General features: G+C 39.8%; 1 protein-coding gene across 14 annotated transcripts in view; it reads left to right on the top strand.

The window, feature by feature from the left end:
• FHIT (fragile histidine triad diadenosine triphosphatase) overlaps nucleotides 1–23,406 on the top strand; it is a 1,435,937-nt gene that overhangs the window by 331,163 nt on the left and 1,081,368 nt on the right. For 2 of the 14 annotated variants that reach the window (XM_059390068.1, XM_059390079.1), the window contains exon 3: nucleotides 14,137–14,249. The exons of the other annotated variants lie outside the window; for them this stretch is intronic. The gene's annotated coding sequence lies outside the window, so the exon portion shown is untranslated. The remainder of the gene's footprint in view (nucleotides 1–14,136; nucleotides 14,250–23,406) is intronic. 14 annotated transcript variants of the gene reach the window in all.

The raw sequence follows: 23,406 nt of genomic DNA, 5'->3' as shown, positions 1-23,406 counted from the left end.
TTCAAATCTTTCTTCCTCCTAGTATAATCACGTAGAGGGAAAAATTGTATCCTTCTGTGTTCTGAGTCATTCACTTTGGTGCTGCTTTGCAGATTTCTTTATGAAGCTGTTGGGAGTGTTCTCTCTCTCTTTTTCTCTCCCTACAAAACAAAGCAAAGCAAAGCAAAGCAAAACAAAACAAAAACAAAACACAGGCAAAAAACAAAAACCAAGTTGGCTGGCGCACTACCCTACTAGTTTCCCCATGTATGCCAAAACCTTGAAGCTCAAACCTCAGAACACAAGAGTTATAGGCATGTTGCAGGACTGTCTGAGGCACAGGAAGGTAAATAATAAATAATCTTTATTTTTCGCAAGGGAACAATTTAAGCATCTTTGTCTACTATCTCAAAGGCAAAACTCTTCTGGACTTCTGTGAGTTGTTGCCAGTCCTTGGTTATGTTACTAACCTATAATTCAGAGATTCCTGAAAGGAGTTAAACAATTGTAAGGCTATCATAAATTTTATCATTATTTCCTGGGGTATATTAACTTGGGTTCTCAGGGTGATCATTAAATTTGTATTCTCTTTGAATCATTCAGAGTGAGGATTTCTTTCAAAAAATGATGATTATGTTTTGTTATCTTTTTAAAAGTAAAATTGGTGTTATTGGCTAATGACTCAGAAAAATGATTTTTGAAAATAACATGGGATTATTTTTGAGGCGTGATTTTCTGAGTTCAATAATCCCAGAAACCTGGAAGCACAACTGGCCAGCTTAGAGAAATACCAAGAGGCGTATATTTTTGCTTCTTGAGATTTTTTTTGGGTAGAAGAATTAAAAAGAGAAGAAAAGAAGTTGTGAGGGAGGGGCGGTGAGACAAAGGGAGAAGGATCTCATACCTGATTGCCTTTTCCCCAAGGTGTCTCTGTCACAAAGTATGTATTATTGGAGTCAAAGTATAGTGGCATCACATTGAATTACAGGATTATAGAGCCCCAAGCTGGACAATTCACGTTAGAAAACTAGCTTCCTGCCTTCCTTCCTGCTATAAATTTTTAATATGTGTGGAGTTAATACCTACGGATTTTTTTTTTTTTTTTCAACAACTGCTCATGAAGATTGAGAAACAACTGAAAGCATTTGCTTATAGCAGGGAATTCATACAACAAATGAAGCAAAGCAGGCAGTTAGAGCAGCCTTTTTTCTGGAGTGTGTCACCCCAAGGGACACACAGCAGGTATGACATACAGTCCTTTTTGGCATGCTTTTGCAAAATGTGTTTGCCTGCTCATATCATCAGAGAGATTTTCAATACTGATTTCAGCTCCTTTGGTATCTGCCTCATCATAATCCCTTTAAAAAACACAGTAGGATATTTAAGTTCTTGGATGACATGTTGGTTACGTCACCTATCCTGGGCACCTTACTATTTTTACAGAGCCCTTTAAAAACAGAGTGGCATTTTGAAAGTCTCTCTGTGATCCAAAAAGTTGACTATTTTTTTAAAAAAATTGAAAGTATCTCTGTAATCCAAAAAGTTGGCTATTTAAAAAAAAAATTGCTGAGAACCCTGTGGTGAAGCAAAATCCTGTTAGTTGGTGGGGTCATTATGGGTAGGTGAGTTGCTTTTGTAGGTTTTACAGCGTGTGGGCTGATGAGGAGAGATGGTCCTCAGAAACAGAAATTCTTGGTGACTTTTCCCAAGAACAAAAGAGACTTACTAATGCATTCTGCGCTGCAAAACAATGGCATAAGAATTATACTCCTCAATAAATCAGAAGGATTGATGTTCCAGAGGAGTTAAAGGATTTAGGTGAAACAGGTATGATCGTCAAGTTTGTTGTTTTCAGGGTATTTTGAATCTCTAGTAAAATTGCACAACTCAACTTTGCCTGTTGAGTTGCCAGAAACTTTATTAAGATAAGGGACTCCTCTGAGGTCAGTTCTTTGGGACTTGGTTAACCTGGGAAATCCCTTCAAAGCTGTGCTAATACAGTGTTTAAAGGCTAAAGACTGAGACACTCTAAATGTAAAGAATTAAAATAAGTTTTTTCAGAAATACCTTCTTTTCCTCCTTCACTCCTCTCACCCCTCTACCCACAAACACACCAGTATTTAAATAAATTCGGAGCCTTGATGTGCCTCTGAATTTCTACCTGATGTTTGTAATGCATATCCTGAGATTACTGGCTTGGAGCATTGCTTTGGGAATAATCGGCAGGAACGGCTAGGCTATTTGATTTTATCTTTAGACTCTTAAATTCTATTTGCAAATCAATTTCAAAGAGGTTTGATTTGAGGAGGTAACATGGGAGAGATAATGTCCGTATGAAAAATTCAGCGAAAATATATCACCATGTCCTCACTGAAGACCATTTGCTATCGGTGGAGAAACAGTACGTTGCAAAATAAGTGAATTGACAATGAGTTCCACCCATGAATTGATTGGAAAATATTATTTGTTCCTAGAAAACAGGGAGCTCTGATTATAAAAGAAAGAGCTTCTTGAGCCTCTTTCCTTCTTATTGGTTGCCTCAGTGTTGAATTTAATAAGGCACAAACAACTAGGAAGAGAATAGGGAGTGACAGGCATAGAGAAGTAAGTGTAATATACAGCGAGAGAGGCGAATTCATCACGCAGGAACACTTTCTTGGTAGAGAGAGAAAGCATTGCTGTGTAAAATGGGATAGCTTTGAAGGAATTCCAAGTCTTTATTTTTGGCCATTCAGCTGTAGACTAGGGTTTCACAGGACTCGTGTTAGGTTTAGAGGTTATGAAATACTGTTTTCCAAATGGAAATATATGACTTGTAATCTTGAAGAAAAAGAAAGTGAAGAAAAAGGAATGCTGCTGGCCAAGGCATCAATAATCCTGTTACTCCGGGGTCTGTAATGATCACCCGAGGGCAGTAGCTCATTCTCCTGCTGGCTTTCCAACCCTCTTTATGTTTTTATTTAAAAACCTTCAGTTCTTTTAAGCTATGTCCTAACAAACTATGTCCTAGTATGTACATCGATTTGTCATTGGAAAGGTCATATTACACATGGCTTTTAAGCTATTTCTACCATTGTCTGCATTTCTCCACCTTTAAAGCTTATCAGCTATCTCTTGACAGTATTTCGGTTTTAGTTAAGAGAGGCTAGATTATGCTGCAATAACAAATTAATCCCGAAATCCCAGTGGTGTAACATAAAGGAAGGTTTATTTCTGGCTCATGGAACGTGTTCAACCCAGGTCGTCAGGGGGCTTTGCTGATTGTAACTATTCAGGGAACCCAGCCGATGGAGCCTACAGCATCCTGTGAATACCCCAACCAGAACATGTTACATTCTTAGTGAAGAGAGATTGGGGAATTAAACATGGATTTTCCCCTGATTTAACCCTGCAAAGAAATACTTTGGGGCCACTGGGTGGCTCATTCTGTTGAATATTCAGCTCTTCATTTCGGCTCGGGTCATGATCTCCCGGTTGGGGGATTGAGCCCTGCGGCCAGCTCCACATTCTGCGCTGAGTTTGCTTCTCTCCCTCTCCCCTTGCCCTCCCCCGAGCTCTCTCTCTCTGAAATAAATCTTAAAAAAGAAAGAAAGAAAGTTTATATTTTCTCATGAACCCCTTTGGGTACAGCTAATCACGTGGTTCTGCCCAACCATGAGAAGTTGAGACGTGCAGGCATTTCTAAGCTCAGGACAACTGGATGAAACCAGTAGCATCTATAATGAAATCTACCATCATTAGACTTTCTTACGGCTTTGTTCCTCCTCCATAAAGCCTGCCCTGATCAATTCAGCTCACAGCAATAACCTGTCCCTTCGAAGATCTGTTAACCCTGGTGTATACCATTCATTTGGCCCTTAGCTTTCACTGTCTTTGATTTGTTAATATGCTATTTAGGCATGTAAGTGAATATCAGTAAATATTTGCATCTTTATGACAAGTTTCCTGTTTTTGACTCTGAGTTCCTTGAAAACAGACAATAGACGGTCCTTGCATCACCCAGCCTGCCTCGCATATCCAGTAAATGTTGAATGAATGTAGTTTGTAGGTGAAGCCTATATTCAGAAGGAGGGAAATACATAAAAAGCAAATTTGCTAATGTAATTTATTCCAACCAGGTGTAACAGCTTACTGACAGGAGGAGGCGTTCATAACATATTAATCAAGGGTCCCTGCACTCTTTCTCTGGTCACTGAAAAGGCTGTGTGGTCACTTGGTGCTGAGTGCCAGGCACACCCTGTGATTGTGATAGAACATGTTCAATTTTTCTGGCTTTTGCTCAATTGGGGGGAAAAAAAAGAACCCCAAAGAGAAGAGACCCTAGAGTTGAGGAAAATGATTTTAGTAGTCAAAGGGGAAGAAGAAAAGTCACAAGAACTCATTTGATCAATAAGCGTGAGAAGGGAGAATGCAACAACGTATGAGAAGTGGTGCTTGTGTGCAAAAGGCTTACAGCCTGGGTGCTAAAAGAAGACATAATTATGGTGAGAGAGCTACATGTATGGAGCAGCATGAGAGATGTTTCATCTGTAGAGTTGCCACTGGACAAAGCTTGCAAAACCTTCTGTGTTAGTTATCTAATCCTGCATAGCGAATTCCAGCAAACTGCCTTAACTTAAAACTGCAATATAGGGGCGCCTGGGTGGCTCAATGGGTTAAGCCGCTGCCTTCGGCTCAGGTCATGATCTCAGAGTCCTGGGATCGAGTCCCGCATCGGGCTCTCTGCTCAGCAGAGAGCCTGCTTTCCCCTCTCTCTGCCTGCCTCTCCATCTACTTGTGATTTCTCTCTGTCAAATAAATAAATAAAATCTTAAAAAAAAAAAAAAACCTGCAATACACATTAATTATCTCATATGACTTCTGGGGTCAGGAATTAGGGACAGGCTTAGCTGGGTAGTTTTGTTTCTAGGTCTCTGTTAGCCAAGTCTACAGTCATGGGAAGGCTTGTGTCTCATTTACATGGCTCCTGTTGGTGGGGGTTGTTGAAGGGAAACCTCCATTGTGGCTCCTCTCTATGGGCTACTTGAGTATCCTTATTATGTGTTGACTGGCTTCCTCCAGAGAGAACAAGCTAAAAGCTTTAATGTCCCTTAAGACCCAGCCTTGGAAACACCTTTTCTGCAATATCCTATTGGTTACACAGGTCAGTCCTATTCTGTGTAGGAGATGCCTGCCTAGAGGTGAAAATTACGGGATGCCATCTTAGAGCTGGGTATCAGACCCTCCATGCTTTTGTGAAGGGAAAAATCAGGTTAAAAATAAATGTCAAGGGGTGCCAGGGTGCCTTAGTCGGGTGAGTGTCTGGCTCTTGATTTCAGCTCAGGTCATGATCTCAAGGTCATGAGATTGAGCCCCAAGTCTGGCTCTCTGCTCGTTTGGAGCCTGTTTAAGTTTCTTCCCCTCCCTGTGCCCCTCCCCCCCAACCCCCACATATTCACTCACTCTCTCTCTCTCAAAATAAAATTAAACTGAATAAAGAGAGAAAAAAAGAACAAAGGAAAGAAATGAATGTCCAGTACATTCAATTCCAGAGACTGGAGAAGAGAAGTTTGAACAAATTAACCCTGGGAATCTTCCAGGCAGAAATATGGGGCCTCTGGGAAATGAGGGTATGCCTATCTGACTCAGTGTTTCTAGCTGGGCAGACTTACTTTCTTTTTTTCCTTGCCCTATACTTCTCTGAGTCACTTAGCCAGAACAGGATGATTTTGACAATTAAAAAAAAAAAAGACCCAGAATTGTATGGAAAAGAACTCTGACTTCCCTCTAAGTGAACCTCATTTGTGGAAAGCTTAGCTGTTCAGACTGTATACTCTTATTTCTTCTGGGAACAGTGGATCTCTTTGGGAAGAAATAAATGTTAGTTTTATCTGTGAAAAGATGTGGTGCCCTCTCTTTGCTTCAGTTTCATAATCTGTAAAATGGGGATGACCATGCCTTCCTGGGCATCATGAGTCTTCAGCGACCTAGAAGATGTGAAATACCTAGCACAGAGCTTGAAACAGAGCTGGTGATTAATAGCTGCCTGGTCTTGACTATTGAGAATCTCTTGGTATAAAGTCTCCAGGTACTACGTGGAATGGGATACATATAGATGATTAAAACAAAAATTCAGAACATCATAAGACCCCACAATAGATCAATTTAATTATATAAATTAAAGATAAACTGAATCACATTAGGCATTTCTAAGAAATCACTACTTTTACCTAAATAAGTATTTTTTCCCCCCAGAGGAAATCTCTACAATGGTGCAAATGTTTCCTATGTGTGCTGAATAGTACAGTGGCCATGAGCCTCATGGCTAATGAACACTTGACCATAAGACTGGTGGGACTGGGGTGCCTGGGTGGCTTACTTGATTAAGTGTCTGCCTTCGGCTCAAGTCATGATCCCAGGGTCCTAGGATTGAGCCCCTCATTGACTCTTTGCTCATCAGGGAGCCTGCATCTCCCTCTCCCTCTGCCTGCCACACCCCCTGCTTATGTTTCCTCTGCCTCTCTGTCCGTCAAATAAATAAAATCTTAAAAAAAAAAAAAAAAAAGGCTGGTGAGACTAAGGAATGAAACTGTATTTAATTTGACTTTATTTGAATTTAAATAGTTGCATAATGATGAGCAGCTACCATAGTAAATACCACAGATTACAATGCCTAATGCATGTGATGATTCTGTATCAGGCAAAAGAATGGAAGAGTATTTGAGTTTTTGATCAACAAATACTTTCTTTTCTTTTTTTTTTTTTTTTTTATTATTTTTTTTTATTTTTTTTTTTTAAAGATTTTATTTATTTATTTGACAGAGAGAGATCACAAGCAGGCAGAGAGGCAGGCAGAGAGAGAGGAGGAAGCAGGCTCCCTGCTGAGCAGAGAGCCCGATGCGGGGCTCCATCCCAGGACCCTGAGATCATGACCTGAGCCGAAGGCAGCGGCTTAACCCACTGAGCCACCCAGGCGCCCCAAATACTTTCTTTTCAATATGCCATGTTTATCTACTGATTTGAACAGTTGGTTTGTTGCTATCAAGAAATTTTCCCCAAGTTAACATACAGATTTACTGCCTATTTTGTTTTGAACTAAGATGATTCAGAACCTGAGCAGTAACTGTATGGCTTTGGATATGAAGAGCTTTACAGATGGAAGATAGAGCTGAATTGTTGCATGCATCTGCACTTTTTCCTGGTTCCTTGGAATCAATAGAATCTTTTAGGATTTCACTCTATTTTCAATGGTATTTTCTAAGTTGTTTTAGTAAGTATCATTACACTCAAGGGCTATGTATTGGGTGCCTAAGAGTATCCACCAATATCCCCTCAAACAATCATATTCAAGTATTCATATTGCAAATCATATTCAAGTTGCTGGAAATTATTTGCCTTCTCATGCTCTTAATTGGTTCTTTTGATAGCTTCAGAATGAAATCAAACAACTGATTCATTCAAGACCTTCAAATTAGGACAATGAATGCTTCAATCTCGTCTGCCATCAGTCCTTCTTCACCCTGATATCCTCTTTTGTTCCTTGGATTTGCCATGCCATGCCATGCACATTTTCCCCAAATCTGTGGCTTTACTGATGATATTTCCTTTTGCTGTCCCTTCTTTCTTTGATAAAGGTACCCTTCCCAAATCTAAGCCCTGTTCAGGAGCCACCCCACTCTTCTGCATTGAGAGAGAGCACAGTGTTGTGTATAAAAGCCTGGGCCCTGGAGTTAGAACCCCTGGGTTAAAATCCCAGCTCCATCACCTCCTGACTGTGATTTGGGCCTGATTTCTGCACCTACCTGTGCCCCAGCTTTTTCTTCTGCAAAATCGGAAGGATCATGGTTCTACCTCATTGGCTTGTAAAGATGAGTGAGACAAGTATTCAATAACTGTTAGCTGTCATTTTTATTCCTTGCTCCGTTATCCTGCATTCATAGTTTTATCATATGTATTATTAAAGTTGTGTTAAAGTTCTTAGTACATCCTCTGTTTTATTGTTGGCTGTACGCATTTCTAGCCTCTATTTCTGTTACGAGCCATTAGAAGTAAAGGACGTTATCTTTTTCACTATTGTATCCTTAACACCTCACCCAGGGACTAACAAAGAGGAGGTGCTCAATATTTAGTTTTGAACAAATGAGTGAACAGAGGAATGAATTCATTTAGTCCACAAATGAGCACCTATCAAATACTTAGCACACCTGAGACTGATGAAGGAAAAGACATAGTATAATATTGACTTTCTTCAACCTATTCTCTCATGCAATATTTAAGGCATTAGTGGTGTATTAGTTTTCTATTGCTGCTGTAATAATTTTCGTGAGCTTCATATGTTGGCCAAAACCAATATACATTTACTACAGTTTCTGTAGGTTAGATCCAATATGGATCCTGTGAAGCTAAAATCAAGGTGTCAGCAGGGCTGTGTTCAATTCTGGAGGCTCTTGGGAAGAAACCACTTCCAAGCTCAGATTGTTGGCTGAATTCACTTCTTTGTGGCAATAGGACTGAAACCCTTCTTTCCTTGCTAGCTGTTTGCTGGGGATGACCCTGAGCTCCACCTGGCCTCTCTTCGGTCCTCACATGTGGCTCCTAACTCTCAGAACTATTATGACACATCTAATTTCTCATGTTTGGAATCTCTTACTTCCCATCAACAACATCTCTCCTTCATCTTCTTCTACCATCTCTTTCTGACTGACTTGTCTACCTTCCACTTGGGCTCTTAAAGCCTCATGTGACTTCATTGGACAACTCAGGTAATCCAGGATAATCTCCCCACATGAAAGCCATCAGTCTAGCAATCTAAATTACACCTGCAGAATCCCTTCAAAGAAACACCCGAGTAAGAAGAATTAAGATGCCCTCCAGGGGCATCTTAGAGTTCTGCCTGTCATGGTGGGTCAGGTAGTAGCTATGTTTAGGCTGTCAGAAAAGTCTGCCATATTTTTATTTACCTTTCATCTAAATGAGGGCAGGACAATGTCTGTTTTATTCACCATTTTCTGTTAAGCACAGTGCCTGTCATATTGTAAATATTCTATATGTATTTGATAAACACACGAACTCCCTATACCCTGATGTTTAGTTTTCTTTGTAGAAGAGGTAATTTTGTTCTAGGCTACCAAAATGATCAAAGCAGCTTCTTATTTTTACTTTTGTAAAAAATTATTGTTTATTTTGATTTTGACTTTGTTCTTTGGTATCTTATAACTCTGGATGTATCACTTGAACCCTTGTCTTCTTCTAAGTTTTGTGCCATTTAGCATTTGCTCCTAAAAAATATCCTGGATCTACATTTGGAACTTCGGGACTATGATTATAAAGGGGTTGTGAGGAACCAGACTGTCAGTAATGAGGATGGTGAGGACAACAATGAAGTTGATCTTCCAGTTTTCCACTAGGGGTAATTTTGCACCCCCTCTCACCCTGGTGACATTTGGCAATGTTTGGAGATAGTTTTGGTTGTTCACAATTAGGGGAGAGGTTCCTATTTGCGTCTGGCTGTTAGAGGCCAGGGCCACTGCTTAACATCCTGTGATGCATGGGACAGCCTTCTATAACAGTGACAAAGCCCAGAGTATCAGTGGTGCCTGGTGGTGCCACCTTATCCTGAGGTAACTAAATAGAAAAAAAAAAAAGTTTATGTCTTATTGATTCAGAATCCGTCCCACGTGTGTCTCAAGTGCGGTTCTCCTGGGAGATTATCTCCTGGGATCTTTGTAGTTCTAACTTCTTCAGCAGGTAGCCATCAGGTTTATTGAGAAAGGAAAAGGAAACTGTAAAAAACAGAGCCTGAAAGATTTCTGTGGGCCCTTCCAGCAAGGGGTGTACCTCACTTCTGCCGTATTGCATTGATCCGGATCCAGTCACCTGGCCCCACCCAAGGGTCTCGGAGCTGGGAGCCCTGGCCAGTGGTGGGCCTGGATGAGCACGAACGGTCTCTGCCAGAAAGCATGACAGCCCCAGCAGCAACATTAATACCAAAGATATGTAACATTTACTGAGCTCTTGCATTGTCAGGCATGCATAACCTAATTCGTCTAATGGTGAAACTGAGGCTCAGGGAAGCCAAATACCTCGTCCAATTCATGTAGAGTTGGGGAGCTCTAGGGGAGCCTAGAGGGGAAGCCAGGTCTATCTTACACCAAAGGAGATGCGCTTACCCACTTCTGGATGGGTTAGCTGGGGCAGGCGTGGAAGGCTGCACTTAGTTGGGCTTCATTTTTAGGGCGTAGAACCTACAGCTCTAGGCACCATGAATGCAGAATGTTGTTTGAGTTTCTAAAACTGCTTAAGCCATCATTCCTGAAGAGCTGCTGAAATCCTTTTCAGGGAATATCAATATACAGATTGCATTCCAAGTTTTTGTCTGGATCACAAAAGAATAGACAGGAAGAGATGAATATCATGGGTGAAGGCAATCGTAGTGCTTTTAAATCATCCTGTTGCACTTAGGCATTGCAGCCCGTGATTATATATATTTCATATAAGCCTTCAGTAGTCCAGGGGGACCGCTAGCCAGGGTAATGAGCACTGCTAGGAATCCTGACAGCAAACTCTAAATGGTTTCAATGCCGCAGAATTTCAAGAAAGTGGGCCTTTCTTTAAGTGAATGGCTTTTCTGTCCTATTTGGGTAATTTATTCTTATTCATCTTATATTAGTGGCAAGCCTTGTGTCACATGTCATAGTTATAATAAGGCATTCACCCGAGCTTGCATTTAGGGGTAGAAAGCACTTTGGGTATTATTGTCATGGAACAAGACGGAAGAGAGAACAGATCAAGGCCATGCTGGTAGAGAAAGCAGTATCAGTGGGTGAGAGGTGTGAGCAAGGTTCAGAGCCTTCCTCTCGAATGTGGGGGCAGTGCTTTGCTGGAATGTTCTAATCAACTTTCCAGGGTCTGAAAGCTGGTCACAGATGTGATAGTTCTGAATGCTGCTGCTTTCATTATTGGCTTCTGCTCTGACCATATCATAGCACAAAACTCTCAACGAGTTCTCTTTTGTGCCATTAAAATTGAACTTCTAATTTTATTGCTTAAAAGCTTTTACTATTTTTTTGAAAATGAAAACAATCCTCTTCCTCTTTCCTATCTCCTCGTCTGCTGAACACTGCCTTTCTCTTCATTTTTTTTTTTTTTTCTTGTAAGAATGTCTGCTTTATCACACAATTTTAGACCTTTGATTCAAGTACCCATTCAGAAAGTGTTTTCTGCATCACACCATGTGTGAAGAAGCACTGTGCTGGGCGTTGGGCCAGGGTAGTGACTGAGATATACAGCCACCTACCTGCAAGGAAGCCATGTGCTCCTGGTGAGCGCAGGTACTTTGGGGCCACAAATAACAATAGCAACATCCATAACAATACTGTGTAACATTTAATAATCTTTTACAGTTTCAATCCAGTCATATTTATATTCTGCCTCTGTTAATAATGGCCAGATTATCAAAGAACCTCCACTGATGTTCAGTCCATGCTCATTTCGTGGCAAGCACTGGGGTAAGGACTTTCCATATATCATGTCAGTTAATCCCCATAAGCCCCTACTGGAAAGGTTTTATCATTTCACAGATGATGAGACTGAGGCTTAGAGAAATTAGAGGTTTATGTCAGATCACACAGCTGAGAAGTACAAATGCTGGGATCCAAATCCAGGGCTAACTCCTTCACTTGTGCTCTAAATTTGGTTGTACAGAACCACAGGCATGTTTGGAGGGATACTGATTTTCCCTTCATTTCTAACTGGAATAGAAAAAGGATAAAGGTTTATCCCACTCACGAAAACCATCTTTAATAAGTGTTTTGTTTTCATTAATTTATCATGAGTCTGTTTTTCATGTGTCCTTGAACTGTTGAAAGCCCTCCCTTCCAAGATCATCAGCATAATGGTAAGTTACCACTGGTCATTCAGTGTGTATATATGGAAGCTAAGTTATATGCCAGAATCTGTAGAAGAGACAGACATGGTCCTTGCCTTCATGGCTCTTACAGTTTAGAGGAGAAGACAGTGATTAACCAATTAATTCCAAGTGTCATGAATATTAAAAAGGGAGAAGAAGAGAGTGCTGTGGGAAGTGTACCACTTTGGCTTTGGAGTAGAGAGTGGCGAGGGATGACCTCCCTGTAAAACTGAGTATAATCTCAGAAGCCAAGTGTGAGTAGCCATTAGATAAGTGAAGGTGCCTGTGGTATTGTGTGGGCTTGCAGCCTCAGAGAGTAGGATAGAATCTACCCACTGAAGGAAGATGCCGGGTGGGGCATGGAGGGGATAGTGTGGTAGGAGATAAAGGGGGTGAGATGGGCAGGGGCAGATCACGAAAGGCCTTGTGGCTGCTGGTAAAGTTTTGGAGTTGTTGTTGTTAATCACAAAAGCAATGGTGAGCTATTGCAGATCTTTAGGGAGAGAAAGGGTATGAAATACTTAAATTATTAAAAGATCACTTTGGCTGCACTTTGGCTAGAGAAGGAGTTAAACAGAGGAAAACCAGAAGCTGAGAGAGAAGTCTGAAGTCTTTCCCGAAGTTGTTGTAATTCTGCAATCCTTGGATTTGATGAATCAGCCCTTGTTCCTGTATCTGTGCCTTTTGTAGTTTTGAAGACATCAGTTATATCGCCATCTGACCCACCTCTGTCCACTCAGAAGCAAACTTTTTTGCTTTGGATGCTTTACCATTTTGGTTGATGCCTTCAGGACATTTCCATCACAGTTTCCCTGCCCACCACCACAGGCTCTGCCAAATTAAATGTGGAGTACAGTCTCCTTTTAGTCTTCATCAAACACTTTAACTGACACACCCTGAAGATTACAACTTAATTTTGCTCCTCTAAGCCAAGGTGATGCATCTTCCCACCAAAAATAATAAGACTCTTTAAGCTTATACCCTCACGTTACCTAGCATGGAATTTATCTGATTCTTTGCTTTTCTTGCTTGCTTTTACTTCTTTTGGTTTGGTTTCACCTTGATTCTAGCTCATTTATCTTGTCAGTCTTAGATGAGGAGTTCCTTAAGGCTGGGAAGAGGAGAACATATAACCTTCTATGTTGTTGCAGGTCCACTGAGTACGAGAACCGTAAGGGAGTGCCATAAAGATAAAAGAGTGAATGTCATTACTTTTACCCCATAAGAAGTAGAGGTTGATGTTAGCGTGATGTCTGAATTAAGAGTGCTTTCAGCTGCAAGTAACAGAAGACTTAAGTAATATTGGCTTAATTCATAAAGATAGTTATCTGCTTACAAGACCACGGGAGGTAGAAGCTTCTAGCATTAGTTTGATAGCTCAGTGATGTAATGAAGAGCCTAGTCTCTTTTATTCTCATGGTCTTTCCTCTTTTGGCTTATTGCTTCATTGTCATGGTTATCTCATAGCTACCGTAGTTCCAAACACAAAGTTTCTATGTGACAAAACAGGAAAGAAGAGGCATGGATGTGGGGTGGTGTTCTCCTCATACAGCTCTGGCTTTTTCTCAGACATGAAATCGTTCATGGAAGCCCCGATCTGTTCCCATTCATTGGTTAGGACTAGTTCACAATCTCATTACTGAAGATCAGTTAATGGCTAAAGGAAATAGTGTTGCCATGATTGGCTTAGACCAGTCATAACCTGTTTATCTGAAGCTGGGCATGTTGCTGTCTGTCCTTCAACATTTTGGTTCCATTAGGAATGAAGGAGAACAGATATTGTCATGTTTGCATTAAGAAATGATAATTATAAAATTACTAAATTAGGGTCTAAGAGGAAGACATTGCAGGCATTTTCAGAGATAAGAAAATGGAAGCTAATGAGGTGACTAGCTCCCTAGCTCCCTGGTACAAAAGCAATTTTGAATAATTCCTTTAAGCCTCCCAGATGTCTAGAGACCCTTAGAGACCCTTAGCCTTTTTCTCATTCCACATACACACCTGTGTGCCAGATATTAGTGGTTTCCTTTCTGAGATCCATTTCCTACCCTTCCATTCTAACATTAAAATCGGATTTCATTTGGACCAGCAGTGTCCAGTTTCCCACAGTCCCTTACAGTTAGGAGACACTGTGTGATCCATTTCCGGCTGGAGAGATGTATGTGAAAGTCACCAGATGGAACTTCCTGGATAGCTTTTAGAAATGGATGGACTCCACTGACACATTCTCTTTGTGTTTTGCCCTTTGCTGTTTCCCCCTTCTTTCCTAGAGTGAGGCTACCATGCTTGGTGGTGCAGCAGCATCCAGGACAATAAAAGTGAAAGCTCCACCTAAGGATGGCAGAACTAAAAGATAGAAGGAGCGTGGGACATTAAAGACACAGTAAGGCGCCATCTTGGTACCAGATGGCTTACTTTCAGACATCTTGCTACATGGAAAAAAAAAAAACTGACAGAAAAGAAAGCTCTGTAGGTTTAAATCACTCTTGGACTGCTGTTGACGTTGGGATTGCCTACAGATAAAGCACTTCAAACCTGGAAGCACGGCACAAGGGAGTGAAAACACACATGTTTGTCAGGGTCGTTAACTGCCAAGGAAAGTCTAAAACACTTTCTGTGACAAAAGTTAGGGAAAGAGGGGAGGTGAAAAATAGAACTGGCCTGACACGAGTATGAGATATCCCAGTGTTCCAGCATTTCAGGCTTAGTCATTTGGTTCGTCAGTTTTATTAGGTTGCCATATGCTTTGTGGGAGCCGGAGACTTCAGCGGCCGGATGATTGGGATGAATTACAAACAAGCAGTTTACATTCTGGTCCCACTGGTGAATCTGAGCATTTACACTTCCTTCAGCCTGGTTGTTATTATTATTATTATTATTTTAAGATATTTGGATATTGTGTTTGCTTTTGTTTGGTGTTATGGTTTTTTTTCACACGAAGGTAATTGGGCCCCAAATTAATTTTACAGAAAGATGTCTTTGCTGTCTGTATTATTGAGGACATTGAGGAAGAGATGATGTTTAACATATTTGGAGGGTGGAAATTGAACGCTTGTTTGTATATGGAGCAGAAAATACACTGGAAGTGAACTCTAATGCAAAAACAAGTCTTTCACTATTAGTGTTTATAATACATCAAAAAAATAGGTACTTCTTTGTCTTTCAGAAAGTTCAGGTTTACTAATTAGTGGATAAATAGATAAAAGATGTAATGAAGCACATGGTCAAGTCTATCATTAAATCAACTGACATTTTATCCTCAAGCCAGAACTGCATTATAACACCAACAGGGGTGACATTTGCTTTCCCCCCAAATTTATTATCCTTTCTTTATGTTTGGGTCCTTTCAGGTGCTGCTTTGGGCACTTACAATGGGCTGAATGGCCTTCTGCAATGTTCATTTTGAGTGCTTGTGAAGGTCGTCTGTGGAGATCAATAAAAAAAGGAGTAAAGAAATTGAATATGGAATTAGTCATGTTCTGGGGGTTGTGGCTTCACAGTTATACATAGTGAATGTTGTATAATGACCTTCTGAAAATTACTTTAAAAAAGCAATACAAGAGATGGTTCTATCATGAATATCAGAATCTATGCCTGTAGGAGGAGAAATTGTTATTTAAAAGAAAAGGCTGGTTATATCATTGGGTACTTGTGCTTTCAGAGACAACTTCCAGAGATAGCATCATGTGTGATTCAGGGAGTACCATGTCTCAAACCAAGAGTAACAGATGTGCTCTGGAACACTCTGTTGAAGGAATAAAAGGCAGTGAAGACATCCATGCCAGAGTTTGAATTAAATGTATTCTTTTAAACATCCACTTAATGAAATAAAAAAACAGAAGTAGATGTTTGAACTATTTTTTATATATCCCTACAATTTTTAATGTATAAGCTGACCATCCTCCCTTTTGAAGATTTTAATCTTTTCACTGAGAAAATGGAATATTACTTTAAATTTAAGATTGCCCTATAATTGGCATTCCTAACCACTCTTTCCAACTTAGTCTCACAATATCCTTCATTGATGTTTTACATTTTAATATATAAAAAGTTTTAAACACCTAAAGAGCGTTCCAGGATGAATGATGGAGTGTCATATGCTAATTCATGGAAAGACTTTATATTGTTCATAAAGAGACATACAGTTAGATACCTACCTGATAAAGGCAGTGATTAATCTTGGGGGTTTGAGTTTAACCCTTGTAATAGACAGGGTTCTCCAGAGAAACAGAACCAATTGGATATATGTAAATTTATTATAACGAATTGGCCCATGTAATTATGGAGGTGACAAGTCCCAAGATCAGCAGCTGGCAAGCTGAAAACTCAGGGTGGTATCAGTGATATAGTTCCGGTCTGAGTCCAAAGGCCTAAAAACCACTAGAAGCAATGTTGTCATTTTAGTCTAAAAGTGGGCCGGCTCAAGTCCTAGGAAGAGCGAGTGTTTCAGTTTGAGTCTGAAGGTAGGAAAAGACACTTATGTCCCAGCTCAACACAGTCAAGTAGGAGAAGTTCCTTCTTAAATGGGGGAGGGTCAGCCTTTCTTCTATTGGGCCTTCAGCTTTTTGGATGAGGCCTACGTACATTGGGGAGAGCAGTCTTCTTTACTCAGCCTATCAATTTATTTATTTATTTTAAATTTTACTCCCAGTGTAGTTAACATACAGGGTTGTATTAATTTCAGGTGTACACTATAGTGATTCAACAATTCTATACATTATTCAGTGCTCACCATGGAAGTGTACTTCTTAATCCCCTTCATTTACTTTCCCTGTCCCTCTGGTAATCATCAGTTCTTTCTCTGTAGTTAAGAGTCTGTTTTCTTATTTGGTCTCTTTTTTGTTTTCTTTGTTTTGTTTCTTAAATTATACATGTAAGTGAAATCATATGGTATTTGTCTTTCTTTCACTGACTTATTTCACTTAACATGGAACCCTCTAGATCCCTCCATGTTGTTGCAAATGGCAAGATTTCATTCTTTTTTATGGTTCAGTAATCTATCTTTCTATCTATCTATCTATCTATCTCACATCTTTATCTCTTCAACTGTTGATGGACACTGGGGCTACTTTCACAATTTGGCTATTGTAAATAATGATGCAATAAACATAGGGGTACACATATCTTTTTGAATTAAAGTTTCTGTAAATACACATCTAGTATTTCTGATTTTAATTTTTTGAGGAACCTTCATACTGTTTTCCACAGTTTATTTTGTATATGGTACAAGAAAGTGGTCCAGTTTCATTCCTTTGCAAGTAGCTATACAGTTTTCCCAATATCATTTGTTCAAGGACTGTCTTTTCACCATTGTACGTTCTTGCCTCGTTTGTTGAAGATTAATTGACCATATAATTGTGGACTTATTTCTGGGCTCCCTATTCTTTTTATTGATCATCTGTCTGTTTTTGTGCTAGGACCATATTCTTTTGATTAGTATAACTTTGTAGTGTATCTTGAAATCTAGGGTTATGATCCTTCCAGTTTTGTTCTTTTTCAACATTGCTTTGGCTATTTGGGGTTTTCTCTGATTTTGTACACATTTTAGGATTATTTGTTCTAGTTCTGTGAAAAGTGCTGGTGGTATTTTGATAGAGATTGCATTAAATCTTAGATTGCTGTGGGTATGGACATGTTAGCTATTTGTTGTTAAGATCTATGAGCATGGAATATCTTTCTATTTCTTTGGGTTATCTTCAATTTCTTTCATCAGTGTTTTACAGTGTTCAGAGTACAGGTCTTCCAGCTCCTTGGTCAAGTTTATTCCTAGGTATTTTATTATTTTTGTTGTAATTGTAAATGGGATTAACTTGTCTTTCTGCTACTTAATTATTTTTTTGAGATTTTTTTTGCTTTTTGAGGTAGCCCTGAATTGCTATAAAGTTCCCTCTTAGAACAGCTTTTGCTATTCTAAGGATTTTGGATTATTGCCTTTCATTTTCATTTGTTTCCATTTACATTTTGATTACTTCTTTGATTTCTTGGTTGACCCATTCATTGTTTAGTGGGATGCTATTTAAACTTCATGCTTAGGGTTTTTTCCAGATTCTTTTCTTGTGGTTGATTTCTAATTTCATAGTGTTATGGTCAGACAAGAATGTGTGTTATCACTTTCTTCATTTTGTATTTATTGAGACTTGTTTGGTGGCTTAATATGTGATCTGTTTTGGAGAATGTTCCATTTGCATTTAAGAATGTGCATTCTACTGTTTAGGATAGAATGTTCTGAATATATATTGAACCATCTGGTCCAATGTGTCATTTGAAGATACTGTTTCCTTGTTGATTTTGGATGATCTGTCCAGTGATAAAAGTGGGGTATTAAAGGACCCTACTACTATTGTATTACTGTTGATTATTTCCTTTATGTTTGTTATAATCTACTTTGTATATTTGGGTGCTCCCATGTTGGGTACATAAATATTTACAGTTGTTATCTTTTGCTGGGTTGTTCTTTTAATGATTATATAGTGTCCTTCTTTGTTTCTTGTTATAGTCTTTGTTTAAAGTCTATTTCATCTTATATAAATATTGCTACCCTAGCTTTCTTTTCACTCCATTTGCATGATAAATGCTTTTCCGCCATTTTAATCTCAGTCTGCATGTGACTTTAGGTCTGAAATGAATCTCTTACAAGTAGCATATAGATTGGGTATTGCATTTTTTAAAAGATTTTATTTATTCATTTATTTATTTGACAGACAGCGATTACAAGTAGGCAGAGAGGCAGGCAGAGGGAGGAGAGGGGGAGAAGCAGACTCCCCACTGAGCAGAGAGCCCAACAGGGAACTTGATCCCAGGACTCTGGGATCATGACCTGAGCCAAAGGCAGAGGTTTTAACCCACTGAGTCACCCAGGCACCCCTGGGTATTGCATTTTTATCCATTTCATCACTCTTTGTCTTTTGATTTAAGAATTTAGTCCATTTACATTCAAGGTTATTACTGATAGGTATGTACTTATTGCCATTCCATTGCTTGTTTTATGGTTGTTTTTGTAGTTCTCTGTTCTTTTCTTCTCTTGTCCTCTTCTCTCACGGTTTGCTGGCTTTCTTTATTGATATTCTTGGATTTCTTTCTCTTTATTATTTATATATCTATTATTGTTCTTTGATTTGTGGTTACCGTTAGGTTTATATATAAAATCTTACGCATATAGCAGTCTATATTAAATTGATAGTTGCTTACGTTTGAACCCATTGTAAAAGCACTAAGTTTTTACTCCTCCCCCCTCCCCACATTTTAAGTATACGGTATCATATTTTACATCCTTTTGTTTTGTAAATCCCTTGACTGATTTTTATACATATACCTAATTTTACTGCTTTTGTGATTCTAACTTTTCTTACTCCTGCTTATGGTCTTTCCTTTCTACTCAGTGAGTCTCCTTTAACATTTCTTGTAGTCCTGTTCTGCAGTTCTGGAGAACTCCTTATCTGTCCTTCTGTTTCTTATGATAGCCATGTTGGATGCAGTATTCTTGGTTGCAGGGTTTTTTTCTCTCAGCGCCTTGGGTATATCATGCCAATGTATTCTGGCTTGTAAAGTTTCTGCTGAAAAAGCAGCAGGTATCTTATGGGGTTTTGCTTGTATATAACTGTTTTCTTTTCTCTTACTCCTTTTTTTTTTTTTTTTTTTTTTTTTTTTTTTGTTAAAGATTTTATTTATGAGAGAGAGGGAGAACAAGAACACTAGCAGGGGGAGTGGCAGAGAAGCAGCCTCCCCACTGAGCTAGGAGCCCAACACAGTACTCAGTCCCAGGGCTCTGGGAATCATGAACTGAGCTGAAGGCAGATGTTTAACTGACTGAACCACCCAGTTGCCGCATCAGCTATTATTTTTTTCAAATACATTTTTGTGCCCTTTTCTATCTCTTTTCCTTCTGGGAGTCCTATGATGCAAACACTATTACACTTGATGGTATCACTGAAATCCCTTAGTCTAGCTCCATGTTTTATTATTAGTTTTTTCTCTTTCCTCTTCAGCTTGATTGCTTTCGATTACTCTGTCCTCCAGGTCGCTGATGTGTTTTGTTTGTTTGTTTCCTCTATTCTACCTTTTATTCCAACTTGTGTATTTTTCATTTCATTTATTGAGTTCTTCATCTCTGGTTCTTTTTTATGCTCTCTGTCTGTTCATTAAGGATCTCACTGAGGTCCTCCACTCTTGTCTCAAGTCCAGTGAGTATCTTCATGACCATTAGTGTAAATTTTCCCTCAGCCATATTACTTATCTCCATTTCACATAGGTCTCTTGCTGTGATTTTGTTCTATATTTTCATTTAAGACATATTCCTTTGTCTCTTCATGTTGTTTAACTATGCCTTTTTCTCTGTGTTAAGAAATTCAGCTAGGTCTCTTGCTCTTGAAAGTAGTGGCCTTATGAAGAAGAGGTCCTGTTGTGCCTTGTAGTATAATGTCCTCTCTTCACCAGAACCTGGCATTTCAGTGGTGTCTTCTATGTGTTTCGCATGCACCCTGCTCTGGCATGTGAGTCACTTTTTCCTTTAATACAGTTTTCTGCAATGGTTCTTTGTCTGTTGTGGGCAGGGTTTGGTCACTGTTGTTAGTGGGTCAGTCTGGGGCCAACATAGGCTTGAGTTGAGTCAGACCAGGTGTTTGTAAGAGGTGGGATATCACTGAACTGGAGGTTGGTTTTCCTTGTGTGTTCCCTGAGAAGCTTTTATTGGTGGACAGGGCCTGCATTCAGACCTGATGTCTGCCTCTAGTCCTCCACTGGAACCACAGTGGGATTGGTGTGTGTGTTATCTTCCCCTCTCCCCAGGGCATGAGTCACTTTGGAGTGATGCTGGTCACTGTCAGGGCTGCTTGTAAAATGCCAGGCTTGTGACATGGCTTTGGATGGGCTCTGGGCTAGGGTATATTGGAGGGAGTAGGTCCACAGGAGAACACGGGGGCAGGGTGTGGGGAGCCAGTAGAGTCCGTGCAGGTCTTCTGTAGGAGGAAGGCTGCAGCTGCCTGGAAGAAGTCTTTCCCAGACTGCAATGGATGTGTGGGTCCACAGGAGAATGTGAGGTGGAGTGTGTTTTTAGCAAGCTAGGTGGAAAGTTCATTGTGCACTTATTCTGGCAGGTGCCATGTAATTAGGCTGGGGAAAGTGGGAGGTAAGTGTGCCCACCAATTCTTTTGTTCTTGGAGAAGTCTCCTAAAGATCCCTACTTCTCTAGCGCGGGCTCTGTGATTAGTAAATGAGTCTCTTTCACATATATACTAGGTGGTTTCAAACTGCACTTCTGTGTTGTATCTCAGCATGGCTGTTTGTTTTGCTCTCTCTTAAGGCTAGAGCTGTTTCATATTGCCTTCAGCCCTTCCAAAACCATGCCCACTGCCTTTTAACATTCCAGGTGTTAAGCCCCACTGATTGTAACTACTCATGAAGTTAGGCCCTTCTAGTTTTCAAAGCCGAACATTATGGGGATTTGTCTTCCTACTCTGTGTCCTGCATGCTCGGGGTGCCTGGTGTGGGGGTCTGCTCCTGTCCCTACTTCATGCCTACACCATCCCTCCCTCTCATGGACAGTTCCATGGGTCCGTTTGGTTCCTGACCACATCTCTACCCTTTCTACCCTCTTAGATGTGGCCTTTTCTTTACATTTCATTGTAGAGAGTTTTTTTCTGCTAGTCTTCAGGTCATTTACTGGATTATTTACACTGATGTGTGTATTATCTAGGTGTGTCTATAGGATGAGGTCAGCCTGGATCCTCCATTCCACCATCTTCTCTGGACCTCAACCTTAACCTAAATGTTAAACTCATGCAAAATACCCTTACAAGCAAACCCAGAATAATGTTTGATCAAATATCTGGGCATGCATTGATCCAGGCAAATTGATATATAAAATTAACCCTCACAGCACTAATAGAAATTTTGGTTTTATTCTTTTTTTTAAGGATTTATATTAAGCCTTCTTCTTTTTTTTTTTAATTTAATTTTTTATTTTTTATAAACATATATTTTTATCCCCAGGGGTACAGGTCTGTGAATCACCAGGTTTACACACTTCACAGCATTCACCAAAGCACATACCCTCCCCAATGTCCATAATCCCACCCCCTTCTCCCAAACCCCCTCCCCCCAGCAACCCTCACAAAGCCTTCTTTTAAGAAACAGATGTATAAACATCATAAGATTAGCTATATCATAGAAAGGTACAGGTCTGCTTATTTGGTTCTTAAATTAAACATATATGAAGATTTTTTTGACACTTGCTCTGAATATGATATCTGTCTACATTCTTTGGCCATGAAGTGGGAAAATGGGATCAGGTTGACAAAGTTCTATAGGGCTACCATCTTTTGATTTTTAATACAAAGACATTATGCTGTAAAAATGAGTGGTCTTGAGTAGAATGGAATTATATCTTGTTATATTGAACTTCTTCCATTTTAGCCATACAGAACTGGCAAAATACAGCAAGACTAAGAAGTACCAATTCAAAGAATATAGTCCATGTTGCTAGAGATTCTTCTCAATAAATATATGCTTCTTAGTAAATGTGAGATGGCAACTAGGAGTCAGTATTATTCTCCTGAGTCTCCTAGTATAAGCATCTTTGTGCTAAGTGTGACTCTGATATTGATGTATTCTGTTAAAAAAAATGGTGTGTATATATTATATATATATATAATATATATATAATATGTACACATACCTAGCCAATAAACTCATTGATATTGACAATTCTGTTACACATTAAAAAATATGTATGGCATATATATATATGTATACATACACACACACACACATATATCCAATAAACTCATGCCAACTACTTCATCTCATCTTCAGCAAAAGAAACAGCTATCTTTTCTTGTGCTAGGGGAAAGCCTTGGTTGGACCTCTGGAGGGGCTCTGCCTTGTTTTATTTTGTGGAGAATTGAAGATATTTCCAAGAGGCTCTCTAACCTCCAACTTAAAAAAAATTCCCCAATTTAATATGTCATTGAGCTATTTTTTGCTGTTATTGTTGTGATTGAGACTTTTTCTTTTTAGATTGAGACTGTCTTTTTTTTTTTTTTTTTAAGATTTTATTTATTTACTTGACAGACAGAGATCACAAGTAGGCAGAGAGGCAGGCAGAGAGAGAAGAGGAAGCAGGCTTCCTGCCGAGCAGAGAGCCGGATTAGGGGCTGGATCCCAGGACCCTGGGATCATGACCTGAGCTGAAGGCAGAGGCTTTAACTCATTGAGCCACCCAGGTGCCCCATGATTGAGACTTTCTTAAGAGAAAATGTTAACTGACAATGTTTTCAAGAGCATTGACTAGGATTCAAACCTCCTCTCCACCCTGCTTTCTGTTCCCAGGAGCCCTCGCCCACTCCCTCCACAAGCCAGGGGCTTGGTCACAGAGTCAAGTTGGGAGTCCCTAGTGGCTGGGATGGGGGTGTGTGTGTGTGTGGTCAACCTGTTTTCCTTCCTTCAGCAAAGCCCTGTCCTTCCCTCCTGTTGCTGGGTGAAGGCTATTCCAGGAGTGAAGAAAGTCGGGGCGGGGGCGGGGTGGCGGTGTGCTTACAGGCCAG

This window comes from Mustela nigripes, chromosome 2 (genome assembly GCF_022355385.1).
Source record: "Mustela nigripes isolate SB6536 chromosome 2, MUSNIG.SB6536, whole genome shotgun sequence".
NCBI lineage: Eukaryota > Metazoa > Chordata > Mammalia > Carnivora > Mustelidae > Mustela > Mustela nigripes.
This window is presented reverse-complemented; position numbering and strand designations above follow the sequence as displayed.